The sequence below is a fragment of the Lepidochelys kempii genome, chromosome 12 (genome assembly GCF_965140285.1).
Source record: "Lepidochelys kempii isolate rLepKem1 chromosome 12, rLepKem1.hap1, whole genome shotgun sequence".
Lineage (NCBI taxonomy): Eukaryota > Metazoa > Chordata > Testudines > Cheloniidae > Lepidochelys > Lepidochelys kempii.
Window position 1 is genome coordinate 3,299,121 of NC_136391.1, and position 15,386 is coordinate 3,314,506.

General features: G+C 46.5%; 1 non-coding gene across 1 annotated transcript; it reads left to right on the plus strand.

Moving 5' to 3' along the window:
- Positions 1–15,218: 15,218 nt before the first annotated feature.
- On the plus strand, positions 15,219–15,290 carry TRNAP-CGG (transfer RNA proline (anticodon CGG)). Its single transcript has one exon. It is a non-coding gene; the product is annotated as a tRNA-Pro (tRNA).
- The last annotated feature ends 96 nt before the right edge of the window (positions 15,291–15,386 follow it).

Below are 15,386 nucleotides of genomic sequence, written 5' to 3' on the forward strand. Positions count from 1 at the left end.
CCTTGCAAGATATATGGGGGGCCAATCTCATCATCAGTTTGTTTTTGTTTTTATCCTTTTCCTGATAACGGAGATTTCTCATGGTGTGATCTGGCCCATGTTGTTATTGGGGTCCTCTGTCATAATCACTTCCATTGAGGACAGTCATGATGGCATAGGGATAGGATTATCCATAATGTCAGTGGGATAAAAGCAGCAGCAGCTGACCACCTAGGGGAGGAAGATCCAGCTTCCATGAAAAAAGAAAAGGAGGACTTGTGGCACCTCAGAGACTAACCAATTTATTTGAGCATGAGCTTTCGTGAGCTACAGCTCACTTCATCCGATGAAGTGAGCTGTAGCTCACGAAAGCTCATGCTCAAATAAATTGGTTAGTCTCTAAGGTGCCACAAGTACTCCTTTTCTTTTTGCGAATACAGACTAACACGGCTGTTACTCTGAAAGCTTCCATGAAAGTTTTCTTTGTAATGATGGACAGGTAAAGTTAAACGGCAGGCACACATCACAGGCCAGGCTTGCTCCTGGGATGATGGAGCCCCAGCAGTGGTCAGTCTGGGTGGAACACGGCTCCCATGGGTCTAAAGCTGGCCTCAAAGTGGCAGGACTGCCCACTGGGATGGGGCAAGGTCCAGCTGCTCAGGAGTTGTGCTGATTGAGTAGCTGCCAGGCGGCATCCATTCTATCACCATATTGCCAAGCCCAAGGATTGAAAAAATGACGAGTCAGGCCTCCGAATCAGGAGATTGGCTTAAAAAGCATGAGATTTTTAGAAAAAAATAACAAATGTTGGGTTCTTTTTGTCTTCAATTTTCTGCCTTTAGGGTGAGCTTACTTCATGTTTTCAAGCTTTCCTCAGAAAGCATAAGTGCGGAAACTTACTTTTATTTGAATGCAGTCTGTTGATTTCAGCAGCTGAGGCTTTAAAAACCACCAAATACTGCAAGACTCACAATAAAATCTTAAGTTATCAATACTGCATCCACCAGCAGGGCTCCAAGAGCCCCAGCTCGGACTTCTTTAAAGCTGCCTTCGCCCAACAGAATCTCAGGCAATTGTCTTTCATCTTCTGTTCAAACCCTCACTTGGTCCACCCTTGCGCATGTGCTTATGGTCCTGGTGTCGTGATTCATATATCCATGTAATACATTATAGGTCATTGAGGCCTGGTATGAATGACGCGTGCTTGACATGAGTACTTGCGTTGCAAGTTAACAACCGAAGCAAGAACTTAAGGTCAAGGACTATTAGAACTATTCGTACAAAGACAATCTTATGTTCCAAGAAAAATACAGAAAATCATCAGAAAAGGAAACAACAACAGCTGGACTGATATAAAATGGCATAAGAATTGGAGGAAATGGCATACCTATGATCATGGCAGCCCACTTAGGATTGTCTTTTTGGAATTGTATGGGTAGAAGGCCTGTAAACAAAGGCAAAGAACCGATGATGTGATGGAATGGACTATAAATGGTTGGCTATGATTTCTGCCAATGGGAGTAGTTTATTGATCCAGAGTCCCATGTGGATATAAATGTGGCTTTCACTGGCTCCCCGCATCTTGTGATCGGAAGGAATCTTGACTGGCCATTGGGACCATTCTGACCTTTGGACTCTGGTATAGTATGTTTGGGGTGTGAATGTGGAGTAAGTAAGGTTTGTTTAATAAAGAGCATTTAAAGTATTATGTACCAACACTGTGTCCAGTATCTGGCTGCTCCCCATCCTGTAGGGAGACCTCTACTGTGGGTCTAACATTGGCGTGTGCAGGTCACAAAAAGCCACCCACAGTGTGACCTGCTTCAAGTCATAATTCAACATTACTAGCAGCCTCTGGTGATTCTGTCCCCAAAGTGCTTGGAAATGTTAAAATCTATTATCCCTTTTGGGGTGGGATGTAGCAGCTGTGTAACCAAATGCAGCAATACGTACACTATTTTAGGACTGGAAGTGAAGAAGAGTATATCCAACTACGTACAAATACAGAGGGTATTTAACTAAGCAGAATGTACTTACCCAAATGGGAAATTGGCCAGGACTGTACACACTAACTTTTGTAAAAGTTCACAGGTGATCTGCAAAGAACATACAGGCTTAAGACCTCTTCTTACATCTTATCTGCAAGACCACACCTCCAGTGTCCCTTAGCATCATCCTTTCACTGACTCCAGTTGACAAATTGGGAACACTGTCTTTTCAGTCACCAACACAATGATGGGCTGCTTGGATGTTTCCCCTCTGCGTACTGATCTAGCCTGACCCTAATTAATTTACGAAATCTGACAAGATCTCAGCCTTAGGTGCTATGGCTGCACACTAGCTACATTTAACTGAATGTGTGACCTCTACTCTCAGTCAGATATTTGTATTTACGTAATATTTATTTAATAAATATCGAATACTATTGCTTGGACATAGAGTACTTGTCTCGTATCTTGTGCCCTGAAATTGACAACTGTTAACATGCTGTTCTACTCTGAATAGTGAGTAAGTAAAAATTACACCTTCTTTCTCAGCAGAACTTTTTTCTAGTCAGTCACATCTACTGACTTTAGTGACCAATTCTTTTTAACTGCTTTTTGCTCCTGGTAGCCCTGCAGAACTGACACAGTTATGGGAAACAGAGTGGGCATTGTCTTCTCTTTGGATGTCATTTGCAGAACTGGTTACTGAGACTCAATCAGCTACCCCTGTGCAATCCAAAGTCATCGAGGGACCTAGTTTTAAAGTTCATGAGAGCCAGCCTTACCCTGCTCTGCTGTGAGATGTACCCACCAAGGAAAGGTCAGCCTTCATCACACATGTCGGGCTGTATGCATTTAATGTGCTCCCTTTCGGGCTGCAGAATGCACCCGCCACCTTCCAAAAACTTGTAGATGGTCTCCTAGTGGGATTGGGAGAATATGCAGTCACCTACCTTGACGATGTGGCCATATTTTTGGATTCCTGAGCAGAACACCTGGAACATCTACGAAAAGTCTTTGAGCGCATAAGGGAGGCAGGACTAACTGTAAAGGCTAAGAAGCGTCAAATAGGCCTAAACTGAGTGACTTACCTTGGACACCAGGTGGGTCAAGGAACTATCAACCCTGTACAGGCCAAAGTGGATGCTATCCAAAAGTGGCCTGTCCCAAAGTCAAAGAAAGACGTCCAATCCTTCTTAGGCTTGGCCGAATATTACAGGCGATTTGTACCGCAATACAGCCAAATCGCCGCCCCACTGAGGCCTGGTCTACACTACGAGTTTATGTTGGATTTAGCAGCTTTAAATCTGAATTAACCCTGCACCCGTCCACACAACGAAGCCATTTTTTCGACATAAAGGGCTCTTAAAACCTTTTTCTGTACTCCTCCCCAACGAGGGAATTAGCGCTGAAATCGACATCACCGTTTTGAATTAGGGTTAGTGTGGACACAATTCGAAGGTATGGGCCTCCAGGAGCTATACCACAGTGCACCATTGTGACTGCTCTGGACAGTACTCTGAACTCGGTTGCACTGGCCAGGTATACAGGAAAAGCCCCAGGAACTTTTGAATCTCATTTCCTGTTTGGCCAGGTGAGCTCATCAGCACAGGTGACCATGCAGAGCTCATCAGCACAGGTGACCATGCAGTCCCAGAATCAACAAAGAGCTCCAGCATGGACCGAACGGGAGGTACTGGATCTGATCGCTGTATAGGGAGAGGAATCTGTGCTATCAGAACTATGTTCCAAAAGACGAAATGCCAAAACATTTCAAAAAATCTCAGAGGCCATGAGGGACAGAGGCTACATTAGGGACACAACACAGTGCCGCGTGAAACTTAAGGAGCTCAGACAAGCGTACCAGAAAACCAAAGAATCAAACCAATACTCCGGGACAGAGCCCCAGAGATGCTGCTTCTATGCTGAGCTGCATGCAATTCTAGGGGGGGCCGCCACCACTACCCCACCCCTGTCCATGGACTCTGATGATGGGGTACTCTCTGCCATGCCTTAGGATTTTGCAGATGGGGAAGATGAGGAGGAGGAGGAGGATGAGCTTGGGGAGAGCACACAGCACACCATTCTCCCCGACAGCCAGGATCTTTTTATCACCCTGACTGAAATAACCTCCCAACCCAACGAAGCCAGAGAAGGGACCTCTGGTGAGGGTACCTTTTAAAATACAATACATGTTATAAAAGCAAGTGTTTTTTAATGATTAAGTAGCCCTGAGGACTTGGGATGCATTCGTGGCCAGTACTGCTACTGGAAAAGTCTGTTAACGCGTCTGGGGATGGAGCAGAAATCCTCCAGGGACATCTCCATGAAGTTCTCCTGGAGGTACTCTAAAAGCCTTTGCAGAAGGTTTCTGGGGAGAGCAGCCTTATTCTGTCCTCCATGGTAGGACACTTTACCATGCCATGCTAGTAGCAAGTAATCTGGTATCATTGCATGACAAAGCCTGGCAGCATATGGTCCCGGTGTTTGCTGGCATTCAAGCAACATCTGTTTTTTATATCTCTGTGTTTATCTTCAGGAGAGTGATATCGTTCATGACAGGTTTCAGAGTAACAGCCGTGTTAGTCTGTATTCGCAAAAAGAAAAGGAGTACTTGTGGCACCTTAGAGACTAACCAATTTATTTGAGCATGAGCTTTCGTGAGCTACAGCTCACTTCATCGGATGCATAACTGTAGCATCCAATGAAGTGAGCTGTAGCTCACGAAAGCTCATGCTCAAATAAATTGGTTAGTCTCTAAGGTGCCACAAGTACTCCTTTTCTTATATCATTCATGGTAACCTGGTTGAAATAGGGGAATTTAATTAAGGGGACATTCAGAGGTGGCTGTTCCTACTGGGCTGTTTACCTGTGGCTGAAAAGAAATCCTCCCTGCAGTTAGCCATGCGGTGGGGTTGGGGTGGTGCATTGTTGAGCTGTTCGCATTTGGCTTGCAAGGATCTTCCCTGATACCAGCCAGGCGGTGGGGGGGAGGGGAAAAGCGATCATCCCAGAGAATTGGATGAGGGAGGGTGTTAGTTTGGTTTCTGCTCCACCACGTTAACAGGAAAACCACAGCACTAAATGGTCAACTCAACGGGCTTTGCTTGGTATGGGAAAGGAGGGCGCTGCTGTTATGAAGGTTGCAGAAGCCGAAAGACTGGCTTACCATGGCCGCCTGCAAGCTGAATTCTGTTGCCTGGCACTGCGTGTGTGATCTCCAACACCAAAGCCGCAGGCACTCAATATAAGATGCAAAATGCAACCTTGTACCAAAATCACATGTGCTATGTAATGTGAATAGTGTTGTTCGCCGTGAAAGAGTATAGCCACTGTTCTGTAAAATGTATCTTTTAAAATACTTCACTCCCTTTTTTTCCTCCAGCAGCCGCAAATGTTTCAAGCCTCCCTCCTCCATCCCAAAGGCTATCTCAGATAAGGCGGCAAAAAAAAATCACACGCAATGAAATGTTCTCTGAGCTCATGCAGTCGTCTGGCACTGACAGAGCTTTGTGGAGGGACACAATAGCAGAGTACAGGACAGTGGGCGATGAACGTGAGGAGAGGTGGCGGCAGGAAGATCAGAGGAGGCATGAGGCAATGCTGGGGCTACTGCGGGATCAAACGGACGTTCTCCTGCGTCTGATGGAGGTTCATGAACGCAGCAGGATCACAGATTGCCACTGCAGCCCCTGTTTAACCACCCTCCCTCCTCTCCAAGTTCCATAGTCTCCTCACCCAGACGCCCAAGAACGCAGGTGGGGAGGCTCCGGGCACCCAACCACTCCACCCCCGTGGACAGCCCAAGCAACAGAAGGCTGTCATTCAACAAGTTTTGAAGTGGCCTTTTCCTTCCCTCCTAGCCTCTTCCCACACACCACCCGGCTACCTTGTGAGTTATCTCCCTATTTTTATGATCAATTAATAAAGAATACATGTTTTTTAAATGATAGTGACTTTATTTCCTTTGCAAGCAAGCTGTGATCAAAGGCGGGAGGGCAGGTGTCTTACAGGGAATTTAGAGACAACCAAGGGGGTGGGTTTTCATCAAGGAGAAACAAACAGAAGTGTCACACCGTACCCTGGCCAGTCCTGAAACTGGTTTTCAAAGCTTCTCTGATGCGCAGCACTTCCTGCTGTGCTCTTCTAACCGCCCTGGTGTCTGGCTGCGTGTATTCAGCGGCCAGGCGATTTGCATCAACCTCCCACCCCGCCATAAACATCTCCCCCTTACTCTCACAGAGATTGTGGAGCACACAGCAAGCAGCAATAACAACGGGAATATTGCTTTTGCTGAGGTCAGAGCGAGTCAGTAAACTGCGCCAGCGACCCTTTAAATGTCCAAATGCATGCTCTACCACCATTCTGCACTTGCTCAGCCTATAGTTGAACAGCTCCTGACTACTGTCCAGGGTGCCTCTGTAGGGCTTCATGAGCCATGGCATTAAGGGGTAGGCTGGGTTCCCAGGATAACTATATATAGGCATTTCAACATCCCCAATAGTTATTTTCTAGTCTGGGAAGTAAATCCCTTCTTGCAGCCGTTTAAACAGACCAGAGATCCTGAAGACACGAGTGTCATGAATCTTTCCCGGCCATCCCACGTTGATGTTGGTGAAATGTCCCTTGTGATCCACCACTGCTTGCAGCACCATTGAAAAGTACCCCTTGCGATTTACGTACTGGCTGCCCTGGTGGTCTGGTCCCAAGATGGGGATATGCGTTCCGTCTATAGCCCCACCACAGTTAGGGAATCCCATTACAGCAAAGCCATCTAGTATGACCTGCACGTTTCCCAGAGTCACTACCTTTGATAGAAGCAGCTCAATGATTGCGTTGGCTACTTGCATCACAGCAACCCTCACAGTAGATTTGCCCACTCCAAATTGATTACCGCCTGACCGGTAGCTGTCTGGCGTTGCAAGCTTCCACAGGGCTATTGCCACTTGCTTGTGAACTGTGAAGTATTCCTGTGCTTCAGGGCAGGGGAAAGCAAGTCACAAAGTTCCATGAAAGTGCCCTTACGCATGCGAAAGTTTCGGAGCCACTGGGAATCATCCCAGTCCTGCAACACTATGCGGTCCCACCAATCTGTGCTTGTTTCCCAGGCCCGGAATCAGCATTCCATGGCATGAGCCTGCCCCATTAACACCATGATCTCCAAATTGCAGGGGAACACGGTTTTAGAGAAAAGTGTGTTCATGTCCTCATCACCGCGCTTCCGTTGCCTCCTCGCCTGGTTTCTCAGGTGCTGGTTCTGCATAAACTGCATGATAATGCGTAAGGTGTTTACAATGGTCATAACTGCTGCGGTGAGCTGAACGGGCTCCATGCTTGCTGTGCTATGGCGTCTGCTCCTGCTCAGGCAATTCAGGGAAAAGGGCGCAAAACGATTGCCATTGCTCTGACAGAGGGAGGGGCGACCGACAACATGGCTTACAGGGAATTAAAATAAACAAAGGGGGTGGCTTTGCGAGAAACAGAATGGCCCCTTCAAGAATAGAACTCAAAACCTCAAGGATAGAACTCAAAACTGGGTTTAGCAGGCCGTTGATTTCAGGGAGAAAGGGAGGAGAAAATGAATACAAAACAAATCTGGTCTATTTCTTGTTTTGATCCACTTCATCTATCTTTATACATCTTGCTGGCAGCAGACTATGCAGTACGACTGCTGGCCAACGTCATCTCCTGGGTGCTCGGCAGAAGACGGTGCAGTATGACTGCTGGCCATCGTCATCTCCTGGCTGCTCATTAAAAGACGGTGCAGTAGGACTGCTGGTAGGACTGAATCACCATGAGACAAAATTTAAAAGGGTAATGACCTGGCTGAGTCACTCCCATGTTTGCCTAGGTGCCCCTGACCTCATCGAGGTCGGTTAAAAGAGCACCCTGGAATATGTTGACGATGGCTACCAGTTATACTGCACTGTCTGCTGCCAAAAGGCTGCTGCTGTGTAGCAGTGCAGTTCCATGTCTGCAAGCACCCAGGAGACATGTGGTGACGGTTAGCTGAGCGGGCTCCATGCTTGCCATGGTATGGTGTCTGCATGGATAACCCAAGAAAAAAGGCGCAAAATGATTGTCTGCCATTGCTTTCACGGAGGGAGGGAGGGAGGGAGGGAGGGAAGGGGGGCCTGACGATATGTACCCAGAACCACCCGCGACAATGTTTTAGCCCCATCGGGCATTGGGATTTCTACCCAGAATTCAAATGGGTGGTGGAGACTGCGGGAACTGTGGGATAGCCACCCACAGTGCAACGCTCCGGAAGTCGACGGTTGCCTCTGTACTGTGGACGCACTCCGCTGACGACATGCACTTAGAGCATTTGTGTGGGGACACACACAATCGACTGTGTAAAAACGCTTTCTACAAAACCGACTTCTATAAATTCAACCTAATTTCGTAATGTAGACAAGGCCTGACAGACCTAACCAAAAAGAAACAGCCAAATGCAGTTCAGTGGACTGAAGAGTGTCAGAAGGCCTTTAATCAGCTTAAAGCGACACTCATGTCTGACCCTGTGCTAAGGGCCCCAGACTTTGACAAACCGTTCCTAGTAACCACAGATGCGTCTGAGCATGGTGTGGGAGCAGTCTTAATGCAGGAAGGACCAAATCAAGAGTTCCATCCTGTCGTGTTTCTCAGCAAGAAGCTGTCTGAGAGGGAAAGCCACTGGTCAATCAGTGAAAAGGAATGTTACGCCATTGTCTACGCTCTGGAAAAGCTACGCCCATACGTTTGGGGATGGCGTTTCCACCTGCAAACCGACCATGCTGTGCTACAGTGGCTTCATACGGAAATAATAAAAAACTTCTTTGGTGGAGTTTAGCGCTCCAAGATTTTGATTTCGACATACAACACATTTCAGAAGCTTCTAACAAAGTGGCTGATGCACTCTCCCGAGAAAGTTTCCCAGAATCAACTGGTTAAAATTGTCCTTGAGATGTGGAAAATATTGTTAGTCTTTATACAGTTAGTAGTATATTTAGAGGTGCATGTGTCTTATTAACTCTGTTTTCTCCTAGAGCTCCAGGAAGAAATCACAGCCAGTGTTTCACCTTATGTGTGATTTTGGGGTGGGGGGTGTCATAAATATAAAGGGAAGGGTAACCACCTTTGTGCATACAGTGCTATAAAATCCCTTCTGGCCAGAGGCAAAATCCTTTCACCTGTAAAGGGTTAAGAAGCTAAGGTAACCTCGCTGGCACCTGACCCAAAATGACCAATGAGTGGACAAGATACCTTCAGATCTGGAGGTGGGGGGAAAGGCTTTTGTCTGTCTGTGTGATACCTTTTCCGGGAACAGATCAAGGATGCAAGCCCTCCAACTCCTGTAAAGTTAGTAAATAATCTAGCTAGAAAATGCATTAGGTTTTCTTTGTTTTCGCTTGTAAATTCGCTGTGCTGGAGGGAATGTGTATTCCTGGTTTTGTGTCTTTTTGTAACTTAAGGTTTTGCCTAGAGGGATTCTCTATGTTTTGAATCTGACTGCCTGTGAGATTATCTTCCATTCTAATCTTACAGAGTGTTTCTTTTATCTTTATTTTGTTCTTCGAATAAAGTTCTGGGTTTTTTTAAGAATCTGATTGAATCCTTAGAAACCCAAGCTGGTCTGTGCTCAACTTGTTTATTCTCAAGCCTCCCCAGGAAAGGGGGTGTAAAGGCTTGGGGGGATAGCTGGGGGAAGAGGAACTCCAAGTGGTCCTTTTCCCTGGTTCTTTGTTATAGCGTTTGGTGGTAGCAGCATACCCTAGTCCAAGGGCAAAAATTTTGTGCCTTGCGGAAGTTTTTAACCTAAGCTGATAGAAATAAGCTTAGGGGGTCTTTCATGCAGGTCCCCACATCTGTACCCCAGAGTTCAGAGTGGGGAAGGAACCTTGACAACTTGTATTCTATTTGATCCACTATAACCCCCCACATCCTTTCCAGCAGTACATCAGGCTAGCCAATTATTCCTCATTTTGTAGTTGTGCATTAGATTTTTTTTCTTCTACAACTGAAGTACTTTGCACTTGTCTCTACTGAATTTCATCTTGCTGGTTTCAGACTAATTCTGTAATTTGTTAAGGTCATTTTGAAATCTAATCTAATGGGGATGATGATCATAGAATCATAGAATATCAGGGTTGGAAGGGACCTCAGGAGGTCATCTAGTCCAACTCCTGCTCAAAGCAGGACCAACCCCAACTAAATCATCCCAGCTAGGGCTTTGTCAAGCCTGACCTTAAAAACTTCTAAGAATTGAGATTCCACCACCTCCCTAGGTAACCCATTCCCGTGCTTCACCACTCTCCTAGTGAAATAGTGTTTCCTAATATCCAACCTAAACCTCCTCCACTGCAACTTGAAACCATTGCTCCTTGTTCTGTCATCTGCTACCACTGAGAATAGCCGAGCTCCATCCTCTTTGGTACCCCCCTTCAGGTAGTTGAAGGCTGCTATCAAATCCCCCTCTCACTGTTCTCTTCTGCAGACTAAATAATCCCAGTTCCCTCAGCCTCTCCTCATAAATCATGTGCCCCAGCCCCCTAATCGTTTTCATTGTCCTCCACTGGACTCTCTCCAATTTGTCCACATCCCTTCTGTAGTGGGGGGCCCCTAAACTGGACGCAATACTCCAGATGTGGCCTCACCAGTGTCGAATAGAGGGGAATAATCACTTCCCTTGATCTGCTGGCAATGCTCCTACTAATACAGCCGCATATGCTGTTCATCTTCTTGGCAACAAGGGCACACTATTGACTCATATCCAGCATGATCCAATTTTGTAAACAGAGTCAAGGTCTGTCTGTCAGAAGTGCTAAAGTATTATAAAAGAAGTCCCAAGCACCACATCTAATCTCAAAGAGCAAATCACGTATGGAAATAAGCAATCCAATAAAGAGCTCCCATCTTGTCTGTTGTGGGGACAGTTTGACCGTGTGCTTGATTGGTGGTGTGAAAAGTGTGAATTGGGAGTGCTTTGTTCCAGGTGAGCCTTGAGTGGGCCTGACTGTTATAAAAAGCCAGTCAGCTGCGAACCAGCTGAGCAGCAAACAGCAGAGAGGCTAACAGAGGGAGTTTGCCTGGGAGTTCGCCTGGGGAGAGCCCACTGTGGCTTACATCTTGCCGACTTCTCTGAGTAGTTACTACAACTCCTGAGGAAGCTCGTAGAAGGAAGGTAATATGGATGGGGAGTGTTCAGCTGTTGTGACCTGCACTGGATGTGCCATGTTTGTCTTTCTTCCACAGGATGGAAGTGACTTTGTCTGTACAAAGTGCAAGCTGGTCTCCACATTGAAAGAGAAGGTTCAAGGTCTGGAGCAACAGGTATCGACCCTGCGTTGCATAAGAGAAACTGAAAATTTCCTGGACAGACGTCAGGATATGCTTCTACGGGCACAATGTTCTGAAGATTCAGAGCAGGCTGCACTGCGGGGACAGGAGGACGGTGAAGAAATTTGGCAGTATGTGACCTCCAGAAGAAGAAAGGGGAGCGTCCATGTACCAGCAATGCAGATACAGGTAAGTAACTGTTTCATGTTCTCTTCACAGCTACTAATGCGGAGAGTGGACCAGATGATACGTCTGAGGGAAGGGAGCAGAAGGAGACTCCGCCGATTGGAAGGCATGAGATGCACTGTCCTAGGGTTGGGGGTTCCACGACCACTGCTCCCAAGAGAAGGAGGCGGATGGTGGTGGTTGGGGACTCTCTCCTCCGGGGGACTGAGTCATCTATCTGCCGCCCCGACCGGGAAAACCGAGAAGTCTGCTGCTTGCCAGGAGCTAGGATTCACAATGTGACAGAGAGACTGCCGAGACTCATCAAGCCCTTGGATCGCTACCCCTTCCTGCTTCTCCACATGGGCACCAATGATACTGCCAAGAATGACCTTGAGCGGATCACTGCGGACTACGTGGCTCTGGGAAGGAGGATAAAGGAGTTTGAGGCGCAAGTGGTGTTCTCGTCCATCCTCCCTGTGGAAGGAAAAGGCCTGGGTAGAGACCGTCGAATTGTGGAAGTCAACGAATGGCTACGCAGGTGGTGTCGGAGAGAAGGCTTTGGATTCTTTGACCATGGGATGGTGTTCCAAGAAGGAGGAGTGCTAGGCAGAGACGGGCTCCACCTAACGAAGAGAGGGAAGAGCATCTTCGCAAGCAGGCTGGCTAACCTGGTGAGGAGGGCTTTAAACTAGGTTCACCGGGGGAAGGAGACCAAAGCCCTGAGGTAAGTGGGACATGGGATACCAGGAGGAAGCACGAGCAGGAGTGCACAAGAGGGCAGGGCTCCTGCCTCATACTGAGAAAGAGGGATGATCAGCGAGTTATCTCAAGGGCCTATACACAAATGCAAGAAGCCTGGGAAACAAGCATGCAACTATTAGGACTGCTTTGCTCCAGGGATGCCCCTACTTTGCAACACAGATGGTTGCATTGGCAAACTTGCCAGCAGCCTGAGGGGGCGCAACTAATTTGCATCCACCCATCTTAAACAGGAGCACAGGCTTGTAGTATTTGCTAGCATTTGGATCGTTTTCGATAGATGGAGAGAAACCGCTGGGTACTTGAGTTCACCTCTGCCGTGCATACTACAGCCTACTTTCAAATGGCTCAAGTAAGGGGCTTCCACTGCTTGCTTTGGGAGGCTGTTCAGCAGTGGAAAAACCTTTCCAAAGAAAGAGCATTTGGTTCTGGCTTGGGTTTCTGTCACCACAGGGTAACTCTAACAACAAGTTCGCTCACCAATGTAGGTTAGTTTATTATCACCCGGCAGTTGCATGGAAAGGGTGACTCTGGAGCACAGCTTGGGGCTCCAGGGGCTGTGCTCCAGACAATCCTGCTCTGGTCTGGGGGAGCTGACAGAACAGGGGGCTGCAAAGCTGGGTCCCTCACTCATTTTCTGTCTCATCAATAAGAATCTGTTCCCACTCCTGCTGAAGGGAATGAGCTTTGCCACTGAGTCAACGAGAGCAGGAGTGGGCAGTAAGACATGGTCTATGGCCACTGGGGAACTTCCAACGAAAACCTCTAACCATCTTTAAACTTGGTTCAGCAGAAATTGTTCAGGCCCCCGAAAGCTCATCTAGCCTATGACTCCAGCTGGCTTTAGACTGTTTCCAGCTGAATATTTAGACAGGGCTATAATGTTTTATATTTTACTGCACCCAGCACAATGAGGTCATGACCCTGGTTAGGATACCTGCGTCCTAAAGTAATAGAAACAAAAAATTAACCCTTTGTATCCAATCTGGGGAATGAGCATTGATCAACAAGCCAATACCCACACCAGGCCTGCTAGCTCAGGCTTAAAGCACCCTCAAGCCAGCTTAGAGATTCTTCTGTGTGGATGGAAGTGGACTTAGGGGCAACACACATAGGGGAGTTTTGCCACTGACTTTAATGGAGCCAGGATTTCAGCCTTGATCTCTTGTATTTGTAAAATATTTGTGTGGATGTAGTGACTGTGAGAAATACAGGCCATCTTTCTATCCTGAAAACTAGAACATCAAAGGCAGCATTGGCACAGGCTATTCCAGGCTGTTTTGCTAACATGCCTCCACCTTGACGTGGAGGAACTACTTCTAGAGGTCAGAGCACAGCTCAGTCTTCATGGTTCATTCAATTCCTGGCCCTCCTGCAGAGACTACCAGTGATAATGCTGATGAGAATGGACCGTATATGAAGGGGGGGAGGGGTCTTGTGTTTTAGACATCTGTCATAAATATAGAGGGAAGGGTAACCATCTTTCTGTATACAGTGCTATAAAATCCCTCCTGACCAGAGGCAAAGTCCTTTTACCTGTAAAGGGTTAAGAAGCTCAGATAACCCGGCTGGCACCTGACCCAAAATGACCAATGAGGGGACAAGATACTTTCAAATCTGGAGGGGGAGGGAAAGGCTTTTATCTGTCTGTGTGATACCTTTGCCGGGAACAGATCAAGGATGCAAGCCCTCCAACTCCTGTAAAGTTAGTAAGTAATCTAGCTAGAAAATGCATTAGGTTTTCTTTGTTTTGGCTGTGCTGGAGGGAATGTGTATTCCTGTTTTTGTGTTTTTTTGTAACTTAAGGTTTTGCCTAGAGGGATTCTCTGTTTTGAATCTGCCTGTAAGATTATCTTCCATTCTGATCTTATAGAGTTTTTCTCTTATCTTTTTTTGTTCTTCTAATAAAGTTCTGTTTTTTAAGAATCTGAATGGGTTTTTTGGGTCTTAAAAATCCGAAGCTGGTTTGTGCTCATCTTGTTTATTCTCAAGCCTCCCCAGGAAAGGGGGTGTAAGGGCTTGGGGGGGATATTTTGGGGAAATAGGAACTCTAAGTGGTCCTTTCCCTGATTGTTTGTAAAATCACTTGATGGTGGCAGCATACTGTTCAAGAACAAGGTGAAATTTGTACTTTAGAAAAGTTTTTAACCCAAGCTAGTAAAAATAAGCTTAGGGGGTCTTTCATGCGGGTCCCCACATCTGTACCCTAGAGTTCAGAGTGGGGAAGGAACCCTGACAACATCTGTCTGGTAGGAAATGTACCAACAGACCACCAAATATGTAACACATAGGTCATTCAAAAGGCATCAGATGGTAACTAATTTCATAGTCCTTGCCTAGGCTGAAAAACGTGTACTACTTACATTTACAGTTTGGTTTCAAGATCATTATGACCTATGGGAGTAGCCATAGGAGCTGGATTAAGATGATGATATGTGAGTTCTTCATATGTGTTTGTCTAGCACTTAGCATATCTTGGGTGCTACTGCCATCAAATAATAACTCTGTCATTTGTATAATTACTCAACTAGGGAAGCCGAGAAGAATAATTCCCTCCGTTGCAGGTTCCCTACTCTGGCCTGTGTTCTGATTAGATCACTTGCCTCTTCTGGCCTACTAAGCTATTAATCCATTTCCATACTGCAGCACTGTGGCATTTTTTCAACTCTCTAAAGATTGTTTTAGCTTTTTTTTTTTCACTAAAACATTTCAGGGCTGTGATGTCATAGCCGGAAATCCACACTTATGATTATACCACAGCTTTGAAATAAACCTTTCTTCATCAGCTCACAGTGGGATTTTTGCTATTCCTATTAACATACATATAGAAATAGGTAATATTATAGTGGGACTGGATGGCTCAGGAATTTGGCTTAATGCAATCCAGGACTTTCACCTCTGGTTCTGCTGTTCAGATCTAGCTCACTCATACTGCTCATTGATTGGGAACATCTGGGGACTATTGGGTGCTTCTCTAGCATACAACTGATCTCTCTTACTGGAAAGGATGGCTTGTTGGTCTAGGGGTATGATTCTCGCTTCGGGTGCGAGAGGTCCTGGGTTCAAATCCCGGATGAGCCCTGTTTTGGGGGGAGGGATAGCTCAGTGGTTTGAGCATTGGCCTGCTAAACCCAGGGTTGTGAGTTCAATCCTTGAGGGGGCCATTTAGGGATCTGG